General features: G+C 40.7%; 1 long non-coding RNA gene across 1 annotated transcript in view; it reads left to right on the top strand.

The window, feature by feature from the left end:
* Positions 1-6,270: 6,270 nt before the first annotated feature.
* LOC104654094 overlaps positions 6,271-20,464 on the top strand; it is an 18,885-nt gene continuing 4,691 nt past the window's right edge. Inside the window, exon 1 of the long non-coding RNA XR_746775.1 lies at positions 6,271-6,357. This is a non-coding gene — a long non-coding RNA (uncharacterized LOC104654094). The remainder of the gene's footprint in view (positions 6,358-20,464) is intronic.

Here is a 20,464-nt window from a genome sequence, read left to right as displayed (position 1 = left end):
CAAAATCATACCAAACACAATCTTAGAACACAGTGCAATAAAAACAGAAGACTTAAAAAATCACTCAAAAACATGCAATTACATAGAAATTAAACAACATGCTTCCTGAATGCCTTCTGGGTAAATAATGAAATTAAGGCCGATATCAAGAAGTTAGTTGAAACTAATGATAACGAAGATAAATACACGAGAATCTCTGGGACACAGATAAGGCAGTGTAAAGAGGAAAATTCATAGCACTAAATGCCAACATAAAAAATTTAGAAAGATCTCAAATTAACAACCTAACATCACAAGCGAAAGAATTAGAGAAGCAAGTGGAAACCAGCCCCAAAGCTAGCAGAAGTGAAGAAACAACCAAAATCAGAATTGAAGTGAAGGAAATCAAGACACAAAAAACTATGCAAAAGATCAACGAATTCAGGAGTTTGTTTTTTGAAAAAATTAATAAGATTAGCCTAGCTGCTAGCAAGGCTAATAAAGAAGAAAAGAGAGAAGATCCAAACAAATGCAATTAAAAATGGCACAGGAGATGTTACCACCGACCCCACAGAAACAAAACCCATCAGAAACTGCTATGAACACCTCTATGCACACAAACTAGAAAACCCAGAAGAGATTAATACATTCCTGGACACATATACCTTCCCAAGACTGAACCAGGAAGAAACTGATTCCCTGAACAGACCAACAACAATAACAAATCCAAAATCAAATCAGTAATAAATAGTCTACCAACCAAAAGAAAGTCTAGAACCAGAGGGATTCATAGCCAAATTCTACCAGATGTACAAAGAAGATCTGATACCATTCCTGTTGAAACCATTCCAAAAATTCGTGGAGGAGGGACTCCTTCCCAACTCATTCTATAAGGCCAGCATCATCCTGATACCAAAACCTGTCAGAGACACAACTAAAAAAGAAAACTTCAGGCCAACATCCTTGATGAACATTGATGCAAAAATCCTCAACAAAATACTTGCAAGCTGAATCCAGCAGCACATCAAAAAGCTAATTCACCACGATCAAGTAGGCTTCATCCCTAGGATGCAAGGTTGGTTTAACATACACAAATCAATAAATGTAAATCATCACATAAGCAGAACTAAAGACAAAAACCACATAATTATCTCAATAGATGCAGAAAAGGCTTTCAATAAAATTCAACACCTCTTTATGTTAAAAACTCTCAATAAATTGGATTTTGAAGGAACATACATCAAAATAATAAGAACCATCTATGATAAACCCACAGCTAACATCATACCGAATGGGCAAAAGCTGGAAGCATTCCCCTGGAAAACGGGCACAAGAAAAGGATGCCCTCTCTCACCACTCCTATTCAACATAGTACTAGAAGTCCTGGACAGAGAAATCAGGCAGGAGAAAGAAATAAACAGTATCCAAATAGGAAGAGAGGAAGTCAAACCATCCCTATTTGCAGGTGACATAATTCTGTACGTAGAAAACCCAATAGTCTTGGCCCAAAAGCTCCTTCAGCTGATAAACAACTTCAGCAAAATTTCAGGATACAAAAATCAATGTACAAAAATTACTAGCATTCTTATACAACAACAAAACACAAGCTGAGAGTCAAATTAGGAACACAATCTCAATCACAATTACCACAAAAAGAATAAAATACCCAGGAATACAGCTAACCAGGTGATAGATCTCTACAATGAGAATTACAAAACACTGCTCAAAGAAATCAGAGATGACACAAATGGAAAAATATTCCATGCTCATGGATAGGAAGAATCAATACCATTAAAATGGCCATACTGCCCAAAGCAATTTAGAAATTCAATGCTATTCCTATCAAACTACCAATGACATTTTCACAGAACTAGAAAAAACTATTTTAAAATTCATATGGAACCAAAAAAGAGTGTGAATAGCCAAGGCAATCCTAAGCCAAAAGAACAAAGCTGGAGGCATCATGTTACCTGACTTCAAACTATACTACAAGGCTACAGCAATTAAAACAGCTTGGTACTGGTGCAAAAACAGATACATAGACCAATGGAACATAAAAGAGGTCCCAGAAATAAGACCACACACCTACAGCCATCTAATCTTTGGCAAAGCTGACAAAAAACAAGCAATGGGGAAAGAACTCCCTATTCAATAAATGGTGCTGGGGTAACTGACTAGCCATATGCAAAAGATTGAAATTGGACCCCTTCCTTACACCACATACAAAAATCAACTCAAGATGGATTAAAGACTTAAATGTAAAACCCCAAATCATAAAAACCCTGGAAGACAACCTAGGCAATACCATTCTGGACACAGGAACGGGCAAAGATTTCATGACAAAGATGCCAAAAGCAATTATAACAAAAGCAAAAATTGACAAATGGGATCTGATTACACTTAAGAGCTTCTGCATCGTAAAAGAAACTATCAACAGAGTTAATGGAAAACCTACAAAATGGGAGGGAATATTTGCAAACTACACATCTGGAAAAGGTCTAATATCCAGCATTTTATAAGGAACTTAAACAAATGGACAAGGGCGGGTGCCTATAGTCCCAGCTACTCAGGAGGCTGAGGCAGGAGAATGGCGTGAACCTGAAAGGCGGAGCTTGCAGTGAGCTGTGATCCGGCCACTGCACTCCAGTTTGGGCGATAGAGTGAGACTCCGTCTCAAAAAAAAAAAAAAAAAAAAGTGGGCAAAAAACAGACACTTTTCAAAAGAAGACATACATGCGACCAACAAGCATATGTAAAAAAACTCAATATCACTGATAATTGGAGAAATGCAAATTAAAACCACAATGAAATACCATCTCATACCAGTCAGAATGGCTATTACTAAAAAGTCAAAAAACAGCAGATGCACCTGGCACAGCGGCTCATGCCTGTAATCCCAGCACTTTGGAAGGCCAAAGCAGTCAGCTCCCTTGAGGTCAGGAGTTCGAGACCAGTCTGGCCAACATGGTGAGACCCCATCTTTATTAAAAATATAAAAATTAGCTGGGCGTGGTGGCGTGCGCCTGTAATCTCAGCTACTTGGGAGGCTGAGGTAGGAGAATCGCTTGAACCCAGGAGGCAGAGGTTGCTGTGAGCCGAGATCATGGCCATACTGCAGCCTGGGCAACAGCGTGAGACCGTGTCAAAAAAAAAAAAAAAAAAAAAAAAAAAAAAAAGAAGACACTAGTGAGGTTGCAGAGAAAAGGGAACATTTATACACTGTTTAGTGGGAGTGTAAATTAGTTCAATCATTGTGGAAAGCAGTGTGGTGATTCCTCAAAGAGCTAAAAACAGAACTATCATTAGACCTAGCAATGTCATTGCTGGATATATAACCAGAGGAATATAAATCATTCTACCATAAAGACACAAGCATGCAAATGTTCATTGCAGCACTATGCTATGCACAATAGCAAAGACATGGAATCAACCTAAATGCCCATCAAGAACAGAGTGGATAAAGAAAATGTGGTACATGTACACCATGGAATCTATACAGCCATTGAAAAGAATGACATCATGTCTTCTGTGGGAACATGGATGGAGCTAGAGACCATCATCCTTAACAAACTCACGCAGGAGCATAAAACCACATATTGCATGTTCTCAGTTGTAAGTAGGAGCCAAATGATGAGACCTCATGGACACAAAGAAAGGAACAACAGACACTGGTGGAGGGTGAGAGGAGGGAGAGGAATAGAAAAAATAACTATTAGGCACTAGGCTTAGTACCTTGGTGACAAAATAATCTGTAAAACAAACCCCCATGACACACATTTACTGACATAATAAACCTGCACATGTATCCCTGAACCTACAATAAACATTTTAAAAATTAAAAAAAAAATTTTTTCTTAAGTCTGTGGAATAATAGTGCCAAGAAAAAACACTGAGTTTGAAATTCTCTACAAACTACCATTCAACAGGTTGGATTCAGAAAATTATTTACCATAAACCCTTTCTTTTTCTTTTCTTTTTTTTTTTTTTTTTGAGACGGAGTCTCGCTCTGTCGCCCAGGCTGGAGTGCAGTGGCACGATCTCAGCTCACTGCAAGCTCCGCCTCCCAGGTTCATGCCATTCTCCTGCCTCAGCCTCCGGAGTTGCTGGGATTACAGGTGCCTGCCACTGTGTCAGGCTAATTTTTTGTATTTTTAGTAGAGATGGGGTTTCACGGTGTTAGCCAGGATGGTCTCAATCTCCTGACCTCGTGATCCAACCGCCTCAGCCTCCCAAAGTGCTGGGATTACAGGCGTGAGCCACAGCGCCCAGTCACCATAAACTCTTTCTTTAAAAATAGAATCAAAAAAAAAAAAAAAAACCTCTACTTAATATATATTTAGTATGAAAAAAATACAACCTTAAAGAAGGAAGCAAATGTATGGGGAAAATTTTGTAAAACATATTAGTAAATATAAATAAGTATTAATTATAAACAATAATACAAGTAATTTCTATACTTAGAAACAAGGTAGAACTCTAATACTAGATAATTCTAGTATAGAAGTGATGGAAGTTCATTCAGATGAAAGTTAATGCTTCTGGCTACAGAATGATAGAGATACTTTTAAGCTTTGAGAGAAAAATGTAAATTTAAATGTGTCTGTTAAAAGTCTAAGAAAAATTATTAAAAGAATAGAAATCATAAGTATATGTTCCAAACAAATGGAAGAAGAAGAAGGAATAAACAAAATTCAATCAAGGCTGGGCAAGGTAGCTCACGCATGTAATCCCTGCACTTTGGGAGACCGAGGGGGCAGATCACCTGAGGACAGGAGTTCAAGACCAGCCTGGCCAACATGGTGAAACCCTGTCTCTACTAAAAAAATTGCCGGGTGTGGTGGCAGGCACCTGTAATCTCAGCTACTTGGGAGGCCGAGACAGGAGAATCCTCTGAACCCAGGAGGCAGAGGTTGCAGTGAGCCGAGATCGTGCCACTGCACTCCAGCCTGGGTGACAAGAACAAGACGCTGTCTCAAACAAACGAACAAAAAACTCAACCCCAAAATAGCAAGAAAGGAGAAAAACATAATAAATAGAAAGCATAAAATGAAATATCAACAATAAGTCAATAAATGTAGATAAATTCTCATCGTATTTTGAGAAAGAACCAGGTACGAGTCTCTGAGACAAGGTCAACTATCAAGAAATATAGTTGAAAAGAGCCAGGGGAAAACTGAGGGGCTTCTGATTAGACAGCCTCTATTTTCTTCCTAAAATGTAATAGCGAGAATGAGGGGAGCAGGAGTAGGGTTGAGACTTCGGGGATGGGATGATCTTGCCAACCATTTTGAGTCAAAAGTAATAGACCCATTGAAGGCAGCTCAAGTAACAGGCAGTCTATGTAAATGACAGAGGAACAAATTGTCAAAAGAAAATCTGATTGGCCAATGGTCAGTCAATACATTGCCTTACTGGGATTTGGGCATCAAATGTCTATCTTTTGTCCAAATATCTGTGTCAGGGTTGGGGCAGGGGATGGGTTACACACTGAAGAATGTAGCTACCTAGAGGACAGTTCCCAGAGCACATTTAGGCATGCCCACCAAACCTGTCTCATACAAACAGTAATAGCCTAAAACAGTGTGTCAGTAAGGAATGGGAATGGAAATCTACTAGAGTTGAGGAAAAGGGCCATACTGAGAACTCAACTTAAAACTGGATACCATAAATGATAAGTGGAATTAACAGCCAATGCTGTTCCATTTTCTCCAGCCAATGACAGGAACGGATGAAGTTAAAGATTGGAGGTGGGAGGGGATTAACAAGGTGGTAGGAGAAACCACTGTGGGATCCTGCCCAGGTAGGATGGGAAATAAAGCCCAGAAAGGGCAGGAGGACTGGGAGAGTAGACAGGGTCAAGGAATGACTGTGACTCTGAGGCTTGATGGGAGCAGCCTTTGCAGGAGAGAAGGAAAGGGCAAGGTGGAGAGTTAGAGATGGTGACTAGGGAAGGGAATGCTGCTGCTGGAGTTTTCAAAGGAGAAGCAGCTCTGGGTGTAGCAGAACAGACAGGAGACCAGGAAGAGAGGGACTGGCTGAGAGCCAGATGGAAGATAATGTAATCACAGGTCATGAAAGTGGTCAGGAGAAACCCAAAACACAGACACAAACTGCTTTCTGGGCCCCAGACCCATGTTAATGAAAATTAACAGCCTTACAATTTATCAATGGGTCCTGTTGCTTGCAGGATGGAGTTCTAACTCCTCATCACATAAGACCTTTATGATTTTTCAGTGTCACCTCATCTCCCAGCACGCCGCCACCCAGGTCCTTCTCTCTTCTACTGAACCACTTCCTTCCATGTGCACACACTGATTTCTCAACCTGGAATCCTTTCCCAACACTTTTCCTCAATGGACTGTTGATGAGTTTTCAGAGGTAAGCCCTATTCCTCTCCTCCGGAGAACCTTCCCTGAGTGTCAGTCTGAGTTGAATGCCCCCCTTTCCACTACCCAATCTGCTCCCCCTGAACACCAGGCGTCTCTGTCACAGCATGTACCTCACACTGCCAAGTTCCCAAAGGGTAGGGGCTGCATCTTACATATTTGGGTATCTGAATACCTAGTGGGATTCCTAGTATAGCCTCTCTGTACATACTTTTTTTTGTTTTGTTTTCTGAGATGGAGTAGCACTCTGTAGCCCAGGCTGGAGTGCAGTGGCGCGATCTCAGCTCACTGCAACCTCTGCCTGCCAGGTTCAAGCGATTCTCCTGCCTCAGCCTCACGTGTAGCTGGGACTACAGGTGCGTGCCACTTTTTAAGTATATGCATGAATCTCAAGACGTTTGAGAGAAATTGTGTCATCACATTCCATTACAATGAGAAATCAAAGAAACAATGATCAACAAGTATCTTCAAGTGCCATGCAAAAAAAAACATAGCATCAATAGGGTGCAGCTCAAGTCATCAGAAGGAGATTGAGCAGAGAGGGTATGGACTGCTTTGAGGGACATTACACTGACTGACAATACTAGGATGAAACAAGATGGGAGAACTCACTAGATATGTTTGTATCATGAGTACCATGCGTGTGATTGTGGGCCACAGGGATGAGAGAGACAAGGAACTGAGAGGCCACCAACATCTGGTTGTCCCCCATATATTATCTTATGCCATGTGCATAACACACTTTGGAGATGGAAATTTACATCCCCATTTTACTGAAAAGCCAGCCACAGGGTTCACAATGGAGTTTAGGTGGAAAGTCCTGATAAATCTGTGGCAATCCTATTCAGGTGTAGTGAGATTAGTTCATTATGTCAGGCTTGGGCTTCCTCAAGCAGAAAGTTTATTCAAAGTCCTACAAAGGCAAAAGGCCTCACCTTTTGGTTCTTCTTATATCCTATAACACTTAGCATGTGTTATAGACTTGTTAGTACTCAGTATGTATTTGTTGGTTGAATGAACTAATGAGTTAATGAATTAATAACTTTAAGTATAAGACTCAGGCACTCTAAATTCTTTTTTTTTTTTTTTTTGAGACGGAGTCTTGCTCTGTCACCCAGGCTGGAGTGCAGTGGCCAGATCTCAGCTCACTGCAAGCTCTGCCTCCCGGGTTTACGCCATTCTCCTGCCTCAGCCTCCCGAGTAGCTGGGACTACAGGCGCCCGCCACCTCGCCCGGCTAGTTTTTTGTATTTTTTAGTAGAGACGGGGTTTCACCGTGTTAGCCAGGATAGTCTCGATCTCCTGACCTCGTGATCCGCCCGTCTCGGCCTCCCAAAGTGCTGGGATTACAGGCTTGAGCCACCGCGCCCGGCCAGGCACTCTAAATTCTTAATATGGATTATATTATTTAACCCTCACAATATCTATGATTATCCCTCATTTTACAGATAATTAAATTGAGGTTAGGAAAGTTTAGAAAGTTTACCCAAAGTCACACAGCTTGCAAATGACAGAGCAAAAATTTCCCCAGGCCTTACTATCTCAGAGTCCATACTCGTAACCACTCTGCTACACAGCCTGTCAATTAACGGATTCCTCTGAATTAATGGATTTCTCTGGAAATATCAGCTTTCTCAAAAGAAGATAGATGGTCCCTGATGATCCAATACCATGAGGGAAAAAAAGCACAAAACACGGGGACTTGAGGGTTAGTTCAAAATGTAGCAAATGTAAAAATACAGTGGTTTCACTGTTAGATATTTGTCCAAGAGGGATGGAACAATTTTAATTAGTGTAACAGGACAATAGGAATTAAATTGGCTTGGTCACAAGATTTTTACAGGATGACACTGATGGTATTACTATCCAACTTCAAAGATTTGGAAAGATGTTCCTGCTAACACTGGAGAATAGAAACCTGTTTTTCATCAACTAGGCTGGCCTGACAAATTAAGTCTGTGGAGTCATTAGATTAAGATAAGAGCTTATCTCCTAGGCTGACATTTATTCAGAGGTTTTTATACTGCTCAGCTAGTAATTAGTGCTGTTGAATTTTTAACACTGCTTTGTCCAGTCATTCAAAAATTCTGGAGGTATATTTACATCTCTTGTGTATGTTTTTGGTTATTAAAAATAGAAGAGGAATGCAAGTAGAAGGTTTAAATAATTCTTCCAAAAGTTATTCTGTGGTGAAACATGCAGCTTAATGACTTTTTTGCAGAAGAAGGGAGCAGTTCTCCCAATTGATAAATGTTGAATAAGAAGTTGCTTTTTACTATGGGATCTATAATTTATTTTGAGGCATACATAGTATAGGTTTATTATGTTATAGTAGAATCATTACAACTATGATCACATGCAGTAATGGTTTCCTGCTGTTTCACACCCCCAATTCAGCAAACATACTATATAGATTGAGAGTATAGCTCAAAGTTTTGTTCTTTGGTTTTTTTTTTTTTTCTATAATTTCTTTCCAATGGATGATTTGACTGTGAAAATTCTTATTTTTCCAGTTTTCTTGTAGTTACAATAACAACTTGATTGCTATAGAATAAACTAATACCTTAAGCCTGCACACGAGTCTTGACAGTCTGTCAAACAAACAACACTCACATGTTTTAAGATGCTTGGTTTGCAAATTCCAATTGCTATGTTGAAATACTAATTAGTAATCAGATGGGTAAGAACCCCTGTTTTAAGAAAGTTCATCACATGGTTGAAGTTGCATCCTGTTAACATTACTATCACATCAGCTATTCTGTCCTAAGTGTGAACGTCTCTCATCACTCAACATACTGCATTTGCCACTTTCAGAAAAATGTGGCCATGAGAATTCGGGAGAAACAAGTAAAAGATTTGACTCTACTAGTTCACCTCAACATCACCCAACAGGAAGCTTCAGAAAACAAACAAACAAACAAACAAACAACACACACTTAAGATATCCAGTCTGGAAGACAAGTTCTCTTTCATTAAAATTTGACCCTCGTGGTTTTGTAGTTAACAGGCTTAAGTTAAAGTCACTTGCTAATCAGTCTCCATGCGTGATGGGTATAGAACTTCTTGTCATGTGCACACACAGCCCAAGGTGAACTGTCCCATAAAGCATTTGAAATTCTTCATGTTTGTTATGACACACAATCATCCTTTCTCTGTACCCCAAGTAAATTCAACTCTGCTCTTGGCATCCCCATTATACAGCATAGTGAAAAGAACAGGCCCTACTTAACCACTTCAACAAGTCATTGAACTTGTTTTCTTAATGGAAAAATAAGAAGTTAGCTCAGGGTAATCTTTAAATATACCCCTCAGAGGCCGGGTGCGGTGGCTCATGCCTGTAATCCCAGCACTTTGGGAGGCCGAGGCGGGTGGATCATGAGGTCAGGAGATCAAGACCATCCTGGCTAACATGGTGAAATCCTGCCTCTACTAAAAATACAAAAAATTAGCCAGGTGTGGTCGGGCGCCTGTACTCCCAGCTACTCGGAAGGCTGAGGCAGGAGAATGGCGTGAACCTGGGAGGTGGAGCTTGCAGCGAGCCGAGATCGCGCCACTGCACTCCAGCCTGGGTGACAAAGCGAGACTCCGTCTCTAAATAAATAAATAAACCCCTCAGGGTCTTGCATCTCAGATCTGTGATCTGATCTCCAAGGCAGAAGTATAAGAAACCTAAATGGACAGAGAAAATCACAAGGGAAGAATATACCACTACGCATTTAGATTCATCTGAGGAATTTGTAGAATTAATTCTGAAATAGTAGTACAGAAACTCTGAGATTATATTTAGTCATAGAATAGAGATCAGAGTATGATCAGAGTATGATCAGAGTATGATCAGAGTATGATCTCTATTCTATTGTTGGATGAATGCATGAATGAATGGAGAGGTAGCATGGAATATTGAGATTTGGAATCAGACACACCTGGGTTCAATTCCCAATGCGCCCAAATACTTGTTTTGTCACCTTGGAAAATAATTAAGCCTCTCTGACCCTACTTATTCATTAGTACTAGCATAACTAGCCCATAGGGTTGTTGGCAGGATAAACAAAAACCTCCATGAGCACATGGTAGGTGCTCAGAAAAACATTTGTTTTCATTTCTTTCTTCTTTAGGTTGTTTTGGTTTTCTGTTTTTTTCATTCTCTCATTCCACATAAATTAAGTTGTAGAAATATCACCATCCAGCTTTCAAATGCATGTATTACCAACTACTACCAACACATTTGGTGTGTGTTATTATTATGTTTTGATGTGTACTGAAGAAGGAAGAGAAGAGGAAAAGCATAACTCTTCCCTTCCAACTCCCCATGGGTAATCAGGCCAGGGGAAGGTAGGCGTCATTCAGTGTGTTTACAATGTACTCCATCTCAGTACTCAGCCTTTCTTAACTCATCCACCACCCCCAACTTTCTGAAGAGCAACATGTAATTAGAGCACTAACGAGGTCATTTAGCAGAAACCATGGGCAGGGAGTAATGAATGTGCTATCAGACTCAGAGAACAGATTGGGCAAAAATCCAAACAGTCCATGTTCAACTCTGATGAGCCAACCTAAACTTGGAAAATAGAGCTTGGAAAAAGGTTAATAATAGGACACTGAAAACGAAAGCCCCTTCTCCAGAGAGGCCCAAAGCAATGTTTTGAGCACAACCCTTAGAGAGCTGGGTGGTGCAGGCAGTGGTTGGGCATCATGAGAAGCTTAGTGGCACCTTCCACCTTCAAACTACCAGGGATCTGAAGAATACAAAGCCTGGAAAGGGTTGAGAGGTCATCTCATTCAATTTCCCCATTTTACAGATGAGTTCAGAGTGCTTTAGAGACCTGAATCAGCTTAACTGGCCAGTTAGAAACAAATCCAGACTTAGTACCAAGGCCTACAGATAACCAGGGCAGTGCTAGACTCGCTAGCCTATGCTGTCTCCTTGCCTCTAAAGATGACATTTAGGAGACCATTTAGACAGTGTTCAAAGAGACTTTAAACAAGGCCAGCTTTACTTGGACCACTTCTAGAGTAATTAAGTCCCAGAAAAATAAACCCATCTATACACCAGTTTGCATTTGGAATTAGCACTCTTAATTGAGTTACAACTGCTAAGATTATGAGGCCAACATCATCCTGATACCAAAACCTGGCAGAGACACAACAAAAAAAGAAAATTTCAGGCCAATATCCCTGATGGACATCTATGCGAAGATCATCAGTAAAATATTGGCAAACTGAATCCAGCAACACATCAAAAAGCTTATCCACCACGATCAAGTGGGTTTCATCCCTGGGATGCAAGGCTGGTTCAACATACACAAATCAATAAATGTAATCCATCACATAGACAGAACCAATGACAAAAACCACATGATTATCTCAATAGATGCAGAAAAGGCCTTGGATAAAATTAAACACCCCATCATGCTAAAAATTCTCAATAAACTAGGTATTGATGGAACATATCTCAAAATAATAAGAGCCATTTATGACAAACCCACAGCAAATATCATACTGCATGGGCAAAAGCTGGAAGCATTCCCTTTGAAAACCGGCACAAAACAAGGATGCCCTCTCTCACCACTCCCATTCAACACAGTATTGGAAGTTCTGGCCAGGGCAATCAGGCAACAGAAAGAAATAAAGGGCATTCAAATAGGAAGAGAGGAAGTCAAAATGTCCCTGTTTTCAGATGACATGATTGTATATTTAGAAAACTCAGCCCAAAATCTCCTTAAGCTGACAAGCAACTTCAGCAAAGTCTCAGGATACAAAATCAATGTGCAAAAATCACAAGCATTCCTATACACCAATAATAGACAGAGAGCCAAATAATGAGTGAACTCCCATTCGCAATTGCTACAAAGAGAATCAAATGATGTGAAGGACCTCTTCAAGGACAGCTACAAACCACTGCTCAAGGAAATAAGAGAGGATACAAACAAATGGAAAAACATTCCATGCTCATGGATAGGAAGAATCAATATCATGAAAATGGCCATACCGCCCAAAGTAATTTATAGAATCAATGCTATCCCTATCAAACTACCATTGACTTTCTTCACAGAATTAGAAAAAACTACTTTAAATTTCATATGGAACCAAAAAAGAGTCCATACAGCCAAGACAATCCTAAGAAAAAGAACAAAACTGGAGGCATCACACTACCTGACTTCAAACTATACTATAAGGCTACAGTAGCCAAAACAGCATGGTACTGGTACCAAAAGAGATATATAGACCAATGGAACAGAACAGAGGCCTCAAAAATAACGCCACACATCTACAACCATCTGATCTTTGACAAACCTGACAACAACAAGCAATGGGGAAAACATTCCTTATTTAATAAATAGTGTTGAGAAAACTGATTAGCCATAGGTAGAAAACTGAAACTGGACCCCTTCCTTAGGCCTTATACAACAATTAATTCAAGATGCATTAAAGATTTAAATGTAAGACCTAAAACCATGAAAACCCTAGAAGAAAACCTAGCCAATACCATGCAGGACATAGGCATAGGCAAGGACTTCATGACTAAAAAACCAAAAGCAATGACCACAAAAGCCAAAATTGACAAATGGCATCTAATTAAACTGAAGAGTTTCTGCACAGCAAAAGAAACTATCAGAGTGAACAGGTAACCTACAGAATGGGAGAAAAATTTTACAATCTATCCATCTGACAAAGGGCTAATATCCAGAATCCACAAGGAACTTAAAAAAATTTACAAGAAAAAAACAAACAACCCAACCCCGTCAAAAAGTAGGCAAAGGATATGAGCAGACACTTCTCAAAAGAAGACATTTATGTGGCCAACAAACATATGAAAAGAAGCTCATCATCACTGGTCATTAGAGAAATGCAAATCAAAACCACAGTGACATACCATCTCATGCCAGTTAGAATGACGATCATTAAAAAGTCAAGAAACAACAGATGCTGGAGAGGATGTGGAGAAATAGGAACGCTTTTACACTGTTGGTGGGAGTGTAAATTAGTTCAACTATTGTGGAAGACAGTATGGAGATTCCTCAAGGATCTAGAACCAGAAATACCATTTGACCCAGCAATCCCATTACTGGGTATATACCCAAAGGATTATAAATCATTCTACTATAAAGACACATGCACATATATGTTTATTGCGGCACTATTCACTATAGTAAAGATTTGGAATCAACCCAAATGCCCATCAATGATAGACTGGATAAAGAAAATGTGGCACATATACACAATGGAATACTATGTAGCCATTTAAAAGGATGAGTTCATGTCCTTTGCAGAGACATGGATGAAGCTGGAAACCATCATTCTCAGCAAACTAACACAGGAACAGAAAACCAAACACTGCATGTTCTCACTCATAAGTGGGAGTTGAACAATGAGAACACATGGACACAGGGAGGGGAACATCACACACTGGGGCCTGTCAGGGGGTGCAGGACTAGGGGAGAGATAGCATTAGGAGAAATACCTCGTGTAGATGACAGGTTGATGGGTGCAGCAAACCACCATGGCACGTGTATACCTATGTAACAAACCTGCACATTCTGCACATGTATCCCAGAATTTAAAGTATAATAATAATAATTTAAAAAAAGAATTCCATAGTCAAAAAGGTGAGAAATTTTTGTTCTGGCTTTTTTGCTCCAGATATTGGAAATATATCTCTATTTCATTTTTTACAGCATTATTGAAAAAAAAAAAAAACCCTACTCTAAATGTTCCTAAATAGGAAAGAAAAGAACCTAGTCACTATCAATACTTAAAGTACTAACAAATTAAAATTCATTGGATGGATTTTTTCCACGGGTCACTTTCATTTCAACAAGTAGTTACTAAGCACTTACCACATACACAACACTACAAGGCAGTTTGGGGTGAACACAAGGTATAGAGCATTCAATTTCTGTCTTGAGAAAGCGACCATTCATTTGGGCAGGCCTGACAACATACCTACAAAGATAGTGAACAATGAAAGGAACAAATTAAAAATCCTAGGAGTCTCTTACCTCTTGCGAAATATATATTTTTCTTTCATTTAAAATAGTAAGTGAAGAGTATGGCTTTGGAACAAGGCATTTTTTTGCGCTTTCGATGTGTGTAGTTCCTCTCTAAGAGCCCTCTGCTTGGGATGGCTCTCCCACACAACTGGGTTCCCCAGAGAGCCACCCCTAGGAACCAGAGTTTTCCCAAGAGCCCTTTTCCTGTTCTCTGGGTATCCTATATTGCTCACACCGAGATCCTACACATATGCCCCTTGGTTCTCCCATAAGCTATATGAAGCCAGGAGAAAATATGCCTCACAGGGTATGGTAAGCCTCAGTAAGATGGTACAATGCCAAAAATAATGCAAGAGTGATAACGGTGCCTTGAGGATGGCGGTCTGGGTGGGCAGTTCTTGTTCCCCTAACACAGTCTTCATGGCTTGTCTTAGAAAACAATGTCACAATAAGAGAAAGCTCTTCAAAGCACTAGGTTACCAACAAATTCAGGCCTTGGTATAAAACAGTGTAGAATAAGTGTTAATATTTATGGCCAGAGTTGCCAACCAGTTGTTTAAAACTAAGACTTACCAAGACATTTTTCTCTCCTCCATCCCTCCTAATTGTGGGAGTACCCAGTCAGAACTTGGTGATGCTCTCTGGTGGTGTGAGAGACAGGTTGCTGGATTGGAATTCAGCCTTTGGAGATTTGAACCCAGATTCAAATTCTAGCTTAGGAATTTCAGAGCTGTGTAGTGTTAAGCAAGTTGCTTAACCTCTCTGAATCCCAGACTCCTCACTGGAAAAATAGAGATGCTAGTAGTATGTATGTCATAGGATTACTGTGAATATTAAATGACACAAGACACCTGACACATAGAAGGTGCTTGACGAATTTTTGTTGTTTTCAGAGGAAAATCCCAGCACTGTTTGCTTCAAGGAGGGAAAAACAGAACAAGCTACTTTTGCAGGAAGCAACAGCTGGTGCTAGGAACGGATGTCACCACATCAGGGGAGAGTGCCACCCATCCTCAGAGTCAAACGTACTTCATGGATATAGCAATTTGCATCTTGTCAAATGTTCCCTAACATTTTGCAAAAATTCCCCAAATGTCAAATTAGTGAGTAATCTGTACAGTACTGCAGATCTTGTTATCCTCTGACTGATTCATAACATATTTTGGGTGTCCCAGACACCAGTCCAAGTAAATGTTAGTAAATAAGGAAAATCACATCTCCCCTCACAAGCTCTGAAATCAGTACCAGCTTATACTTGCAAAGAAAGAACATAAACCTGGAGGCCCAGAGGCACTTGGAGTTGATTAGAGTGTCACCAATCAATACCTGCCTAACACTGACCATGTGCCCAGTCCTGAGACAGGCTGGGGTCAGAGTACAGACTGGGGTTGCAAATCTCAATCACTGACTCTATGCTAGCCATTTGGCTTTATACCTTTTCTTATTTAATCTTCTCAAATGTCCTTTTTATTTATTTAGCAAATACTGGAAAAGCACTTGCTATGTGAAGAGTGCTTCCCTAGGGGCCCACTTCTTGGGAGAACCCCTTCATACAAGAGGGTTATAAATGCTTTACAACCCTCATAACAACCCAATGAGGCAGGCATCTTGCTTATGTCCATTCTGCAGAGGAGGAAACAGAAGGTCAGAGAGGTGAAATCGTTGCATAAGGCCACGTGGTAAGTGGCCGCGGTAAGGTAGGAACTGAGACAGTCTGGCTCCCAGAGTCTGTACTCCTAACCATTAAATACTCCCTTATGAGGTAGGTACCATAGTTATCCCCATTTTACAGATGAGGAAACTGAGGCTTAGAGGAGTTAAGTAACACTCCCCAAGACGTCATACAGCTACTGGGTGGTAGCAGATTTGGGATTTTAAATGAGGTCTGTTTCTATAACCCTGCCCTAGGAGACAAGGTTATAGCTTATACAAAGTCTAAAAAAAAAAAAAAAAAAACTTGCCTTAAGTAGTTTCTAGTTTTGCTGGCCATGCAGTGAAAAAGATAGAGATCTTAAGAATACCATAAGCAATGAATGTCAAAGAGCTCCACTCTTGTACATTCATTAGTAATCTCTGAACTCCAGAATCAGAGAGACTTTTCTCAAAACAAGACTGAGGGCTGGTCTGAGAAATGCTTCTCTGTTTTACTTTTATGTTTTGTTTCCCTGACTTGAAGAAAATTGAGATGAACTCAAGTTGCTGAAGCTGCAAGATATATATTTATATGCTTTCTTTATGATGTGTGCCTAAACCTTGTTTTTTTCACTCTGTTAACTTTTCAAAAACTATTAAGAAGAAGAGTGACAAGATGCTGTAGGGGCACAGGAGAGGGAGGATGGGAAGGAGGTGGCGGATAGATTATCTGCAAAACAGAGTGCTTTTCCGAGAGATTCTCTTTTTCCCTTTTTTGTTTTTTTTCACCTTTTACTTTTTTATTTTAAGTTTCAGGGTACATGCGCAGGATGTACAGGTTTGTTACATAGGTAAACATGCGCCATGGTGGTTTGCTGCACCCATCAATCCATCATCTGGGTATTAAGCCGAGCATGCATTATCTATTTATCCTGATGCTCTCCCCCAGCCCCATCCACCCCAACAGGCCCCAGGATGTGTTGTTCCCCTCCCTATGTCCATGTGATCTCATTGTTCAGCTCCCACTTACATGTGAGAACATGCAGTGTTTGGTTTTCTGTTCCTGTGTTAGTTTGCTGAGGATAATGGCTTCCAGCTTCATCCATATCCCTGCAAAGGACATGATCTCATTTCTTTTTATGGCTGCATAGTATTCCATGGTAAACATGTACCACATTTTCTTTATCCAGTCTACCATTGATGGGCAATTGGGTTGGTTCCATGTCTTTGCAATTGCGAATAGTGCTGCAATGAACATATGTGTGAAGGTATCCTTAAAACAGGATTATTTATATTCCTTTGGGCATATACCCAGTAATGGGATTGCTGGGTCAAATGGTATTTCTTTTCTAAGAGATTTTCTATCCAGCTCCTGGCTCCTCTTTGTCTCTCTAAGGCTTGACAGAGAGCAGGTGCCCAGTGATGTTGCACTGGAGATTTTGAAGACAACGAAAGCAAAAGTCTTGCTTTTACACATTGCTGTTAGATTAGGGTTATTAATGATGATTATTGGAAAAGAACTGGATTTAGTAGCTGGAAAACATTAGCAGCTAGGTAGACTTAACTAAATTCTTACACTGCAAACACAAATACTGGAAAATCATCTTGCTCTATCTCCTTCAGGAAAGGGCCTCTACTTTCTTTTCTCATCTCTTTCCTCAATGTCCAGTAACACGGGCAACAGTCTGGGAGTATTTACCTGAGACAGAGGGACTAAAAGAGATTGCTTCACTTGAGGCCCCAGAAGCCCCCTCCACCTCTGGTGTTCAAAGCATGAGAGTCAGAGAAGTCTGCACTTCCCAAACCCCACTCTCCTTTGCTTCCCCACATACAGTTACTCTCCAAATTCTATTGTTTATAACCTCATCCACTCTCAGACCCAACTAAATTTCCTCGTTCGCACTGCTCCCAGCCTGCTCCAAGCCACCACCTATCTCTTCCCTGATTCCTGTCACAATCCTAGCTTGTCTTTCTGCTCCTAGTTTGCCCACTTTAATCATCATCCACATAACAGCTAAAGCAGAAATCTGATTGTGTCATCAGAAACCTATTGCCTTTAGGATTAAGTCCAATCTCCTCAGCTTGGTTGACAAGACTGTTTTTCTGATCTGACCCTTGTCTTCTCTCCAGTCTCATTTCTCCCACCCTTGATCCTGTGTTTCATTCAGAGTCAGTGTTTGCAGGTCCTTACACATTAGCCCCGCTTCCTCAACATCTTCCTAATTCCTCAGCATTCTTCTTGCTTAGCTGTTGCCTCCTCTTCCAGGCCCACACTTCTCCCTCTGCAGCTCAGCAGCCTGACCTAGTGCCATTAGCCAGCGTGGCCAAGGTATGCTGAAACCCCCATCTGGGAAACCATCAAACAGATGGCTGGCATGGACTGCAGAGTGGTATTTTAAAAACACAAATCAGGCCGGGCGCGGTGGCTCACGCCTGTAATCCCAGCACTTTGGGAGGCCAAGGCGGGTGGATCACAAGGTCAGAAGATCGAGACCATCCTGAGTAACATGGTGAAACCCCGTCTCTACTAAAAAAAAAAAAAAAAAAATTAGCTGGGCATGGTGGCAGGCACCTATAGTCCCAGCTACTCGGGAGGCTGAGGCAGGAGAATGGTGTGAACCCGGAAGGTGGAGGTTGCAGTGAGCCAAGATCATGCCACTGCACTCCAGCCTGGGCGACAGAGTGAGACTCAACCAAAAAAAACCCCACAAATCAGATCACATCATTTTGCTTCTACAAACTCTCTAATTCACACTTAGAGTAAAATTCAAAGAGTTTAACCCCTAGAAAACCTTACTAAATCTGGTCCCTACCCATCCCTCCAACTTCCTCCCATATAATGCTCTGCCTTGTTCATTTTGCTGCAGTCACAATGGCCTTCTATCTCTTCCCCAAAACACAACCACACTGTACCAGCCTAAGGGCCTTTGCCCAAGTTGTGCCCTCTGTCTGGAGCTCTCTTGTGTCAGCTTTTCATATTGCTCAAGTTTCAGCTCAAATTAGCTTTGTCAGAGAATTTTTCCCTGATCATTAACCAAAGTAACACCCTCAAAGTTCCAGTGCCTTCATAGAATGTATTGCTATCTAAAATTATTTGCTTATTTTGTTTACTGAGATGTTTATTGCACCTCCCCAACTTGCATGTAAGCTCCATAAGACAAGAACGATTTCTATCTTACTCACAGCTGCTCTCCAGTGCTCAGAACAGTTCTTGATGCTAGCAAGTGTCTAGCAAATATTTATTGAAGGAATGCATAAGTAAAAAGAGATAAAGAGGGAAGTTAGAGGACTGAAAGAACAGGTGAAGGACTTTACAAATCTATTCCCATTATTGCTTTGTAGCATGAGTTTCTTGTAGAAATTATAATATCCTTTTGGCAATACCACTAAGAGAAAAGGCCACTGTGACTCCCCTGCCAAGATATCTCAAACACAGTACATGGTGATTCTTAATACATAGAAGCAGAGAGGTGAGAACCACAAAATCTTTAAAACCGGAAGAAGCCTTCAATATCTTTATAACCCAATCCATTCCTGTGGTGATAGAGTGAAAACCTGGAAGAGATCAAGTGACTTACCGAAGACTTTGCCACTAACCACGGGCAGGCCAGGAGACAACTGAGGTCTCCAGTATAGTTGATGGTTCCATATTTTGCTGCCCCTTCTCATATTCATTTAGCAGCAATACATGAAAGGACTGGAACAACAATATCTGTTTGGCCCCTGGGTCTGCTGGAAACGCTTCCCTAAGCAGTTATTACTTTTTCTGTCCACGTCTGGTTATTACTGCTGCATAACAAATCACCCTCAAGATTTAGTGGTTTCAAACATCAACAACAGGTGCGGTGATTCATGCCTGTAATCCCAACATTTGGGGAAATGCAGGCAGGAGGAACACTTGAGGTCAGGAGTTTGAGACCAGCCTGAGCAAACATAGCAAGACCCCATCTCTGCAAAAATAAAAATAATTTTAAAAATAAAAAATTTAAATTTAAACTTAAGAAAAAAATCAACAACATTTTATTATCTCTTATTGTTTCTGTGGGTCAGGAATCTGGGAATGGTTTGGCTAGGCTTGGGATCTTTCATGCAGGTACAGACAGAGAGTGGCTGGAGCTGGCCAGGCATCTCTCTCTCTCTCTCTCTTCATATAGTCTCAAGAACTCTCCTTGAGGTTGAGTTTGGGCTTCCTCACAACATGGAGGCCTCAGGGCAGTTGGATTGCTTACATGAAGACTCAAGAGTTCAAGAGGGAGTATTTCAAAGTCAAAAGTTGCATCATCTTTTATAGTCTAGTTTCAGAGGTCACACAGTATCCCTTCTGCCACATTCTACTGGTTACAAGTGAGTCATTAGCCCACCCAGATTCATGAGGAGGGTAATTATACTCCATCTCTTGATGGGGAGTAGCAAGGTTCTGGAAGGGATGTGGGCTAGGAAATACCACTGCAGCCATCTTTGGAAATAAAATCTGCCA

This window comes from Rhinopithecus roxellana, chromosome 12 (assembly GCF_007565055.1).
Source record: "Rhinopithecus roxellana isolate Shanxi Qingling chromosome 12, ASM756505v1, whole genome shotgun sequence".
Taxonomy (NCBI): Eukaryota; Metazoa; Chordata; class Mammalia; order Primates; family Cercopithecidae; genus Rhinopithecus; species Rhinopithecus roxellana.
This window is presented reverse-complemented; position numbering and strand designations above follow the sequence as displayed.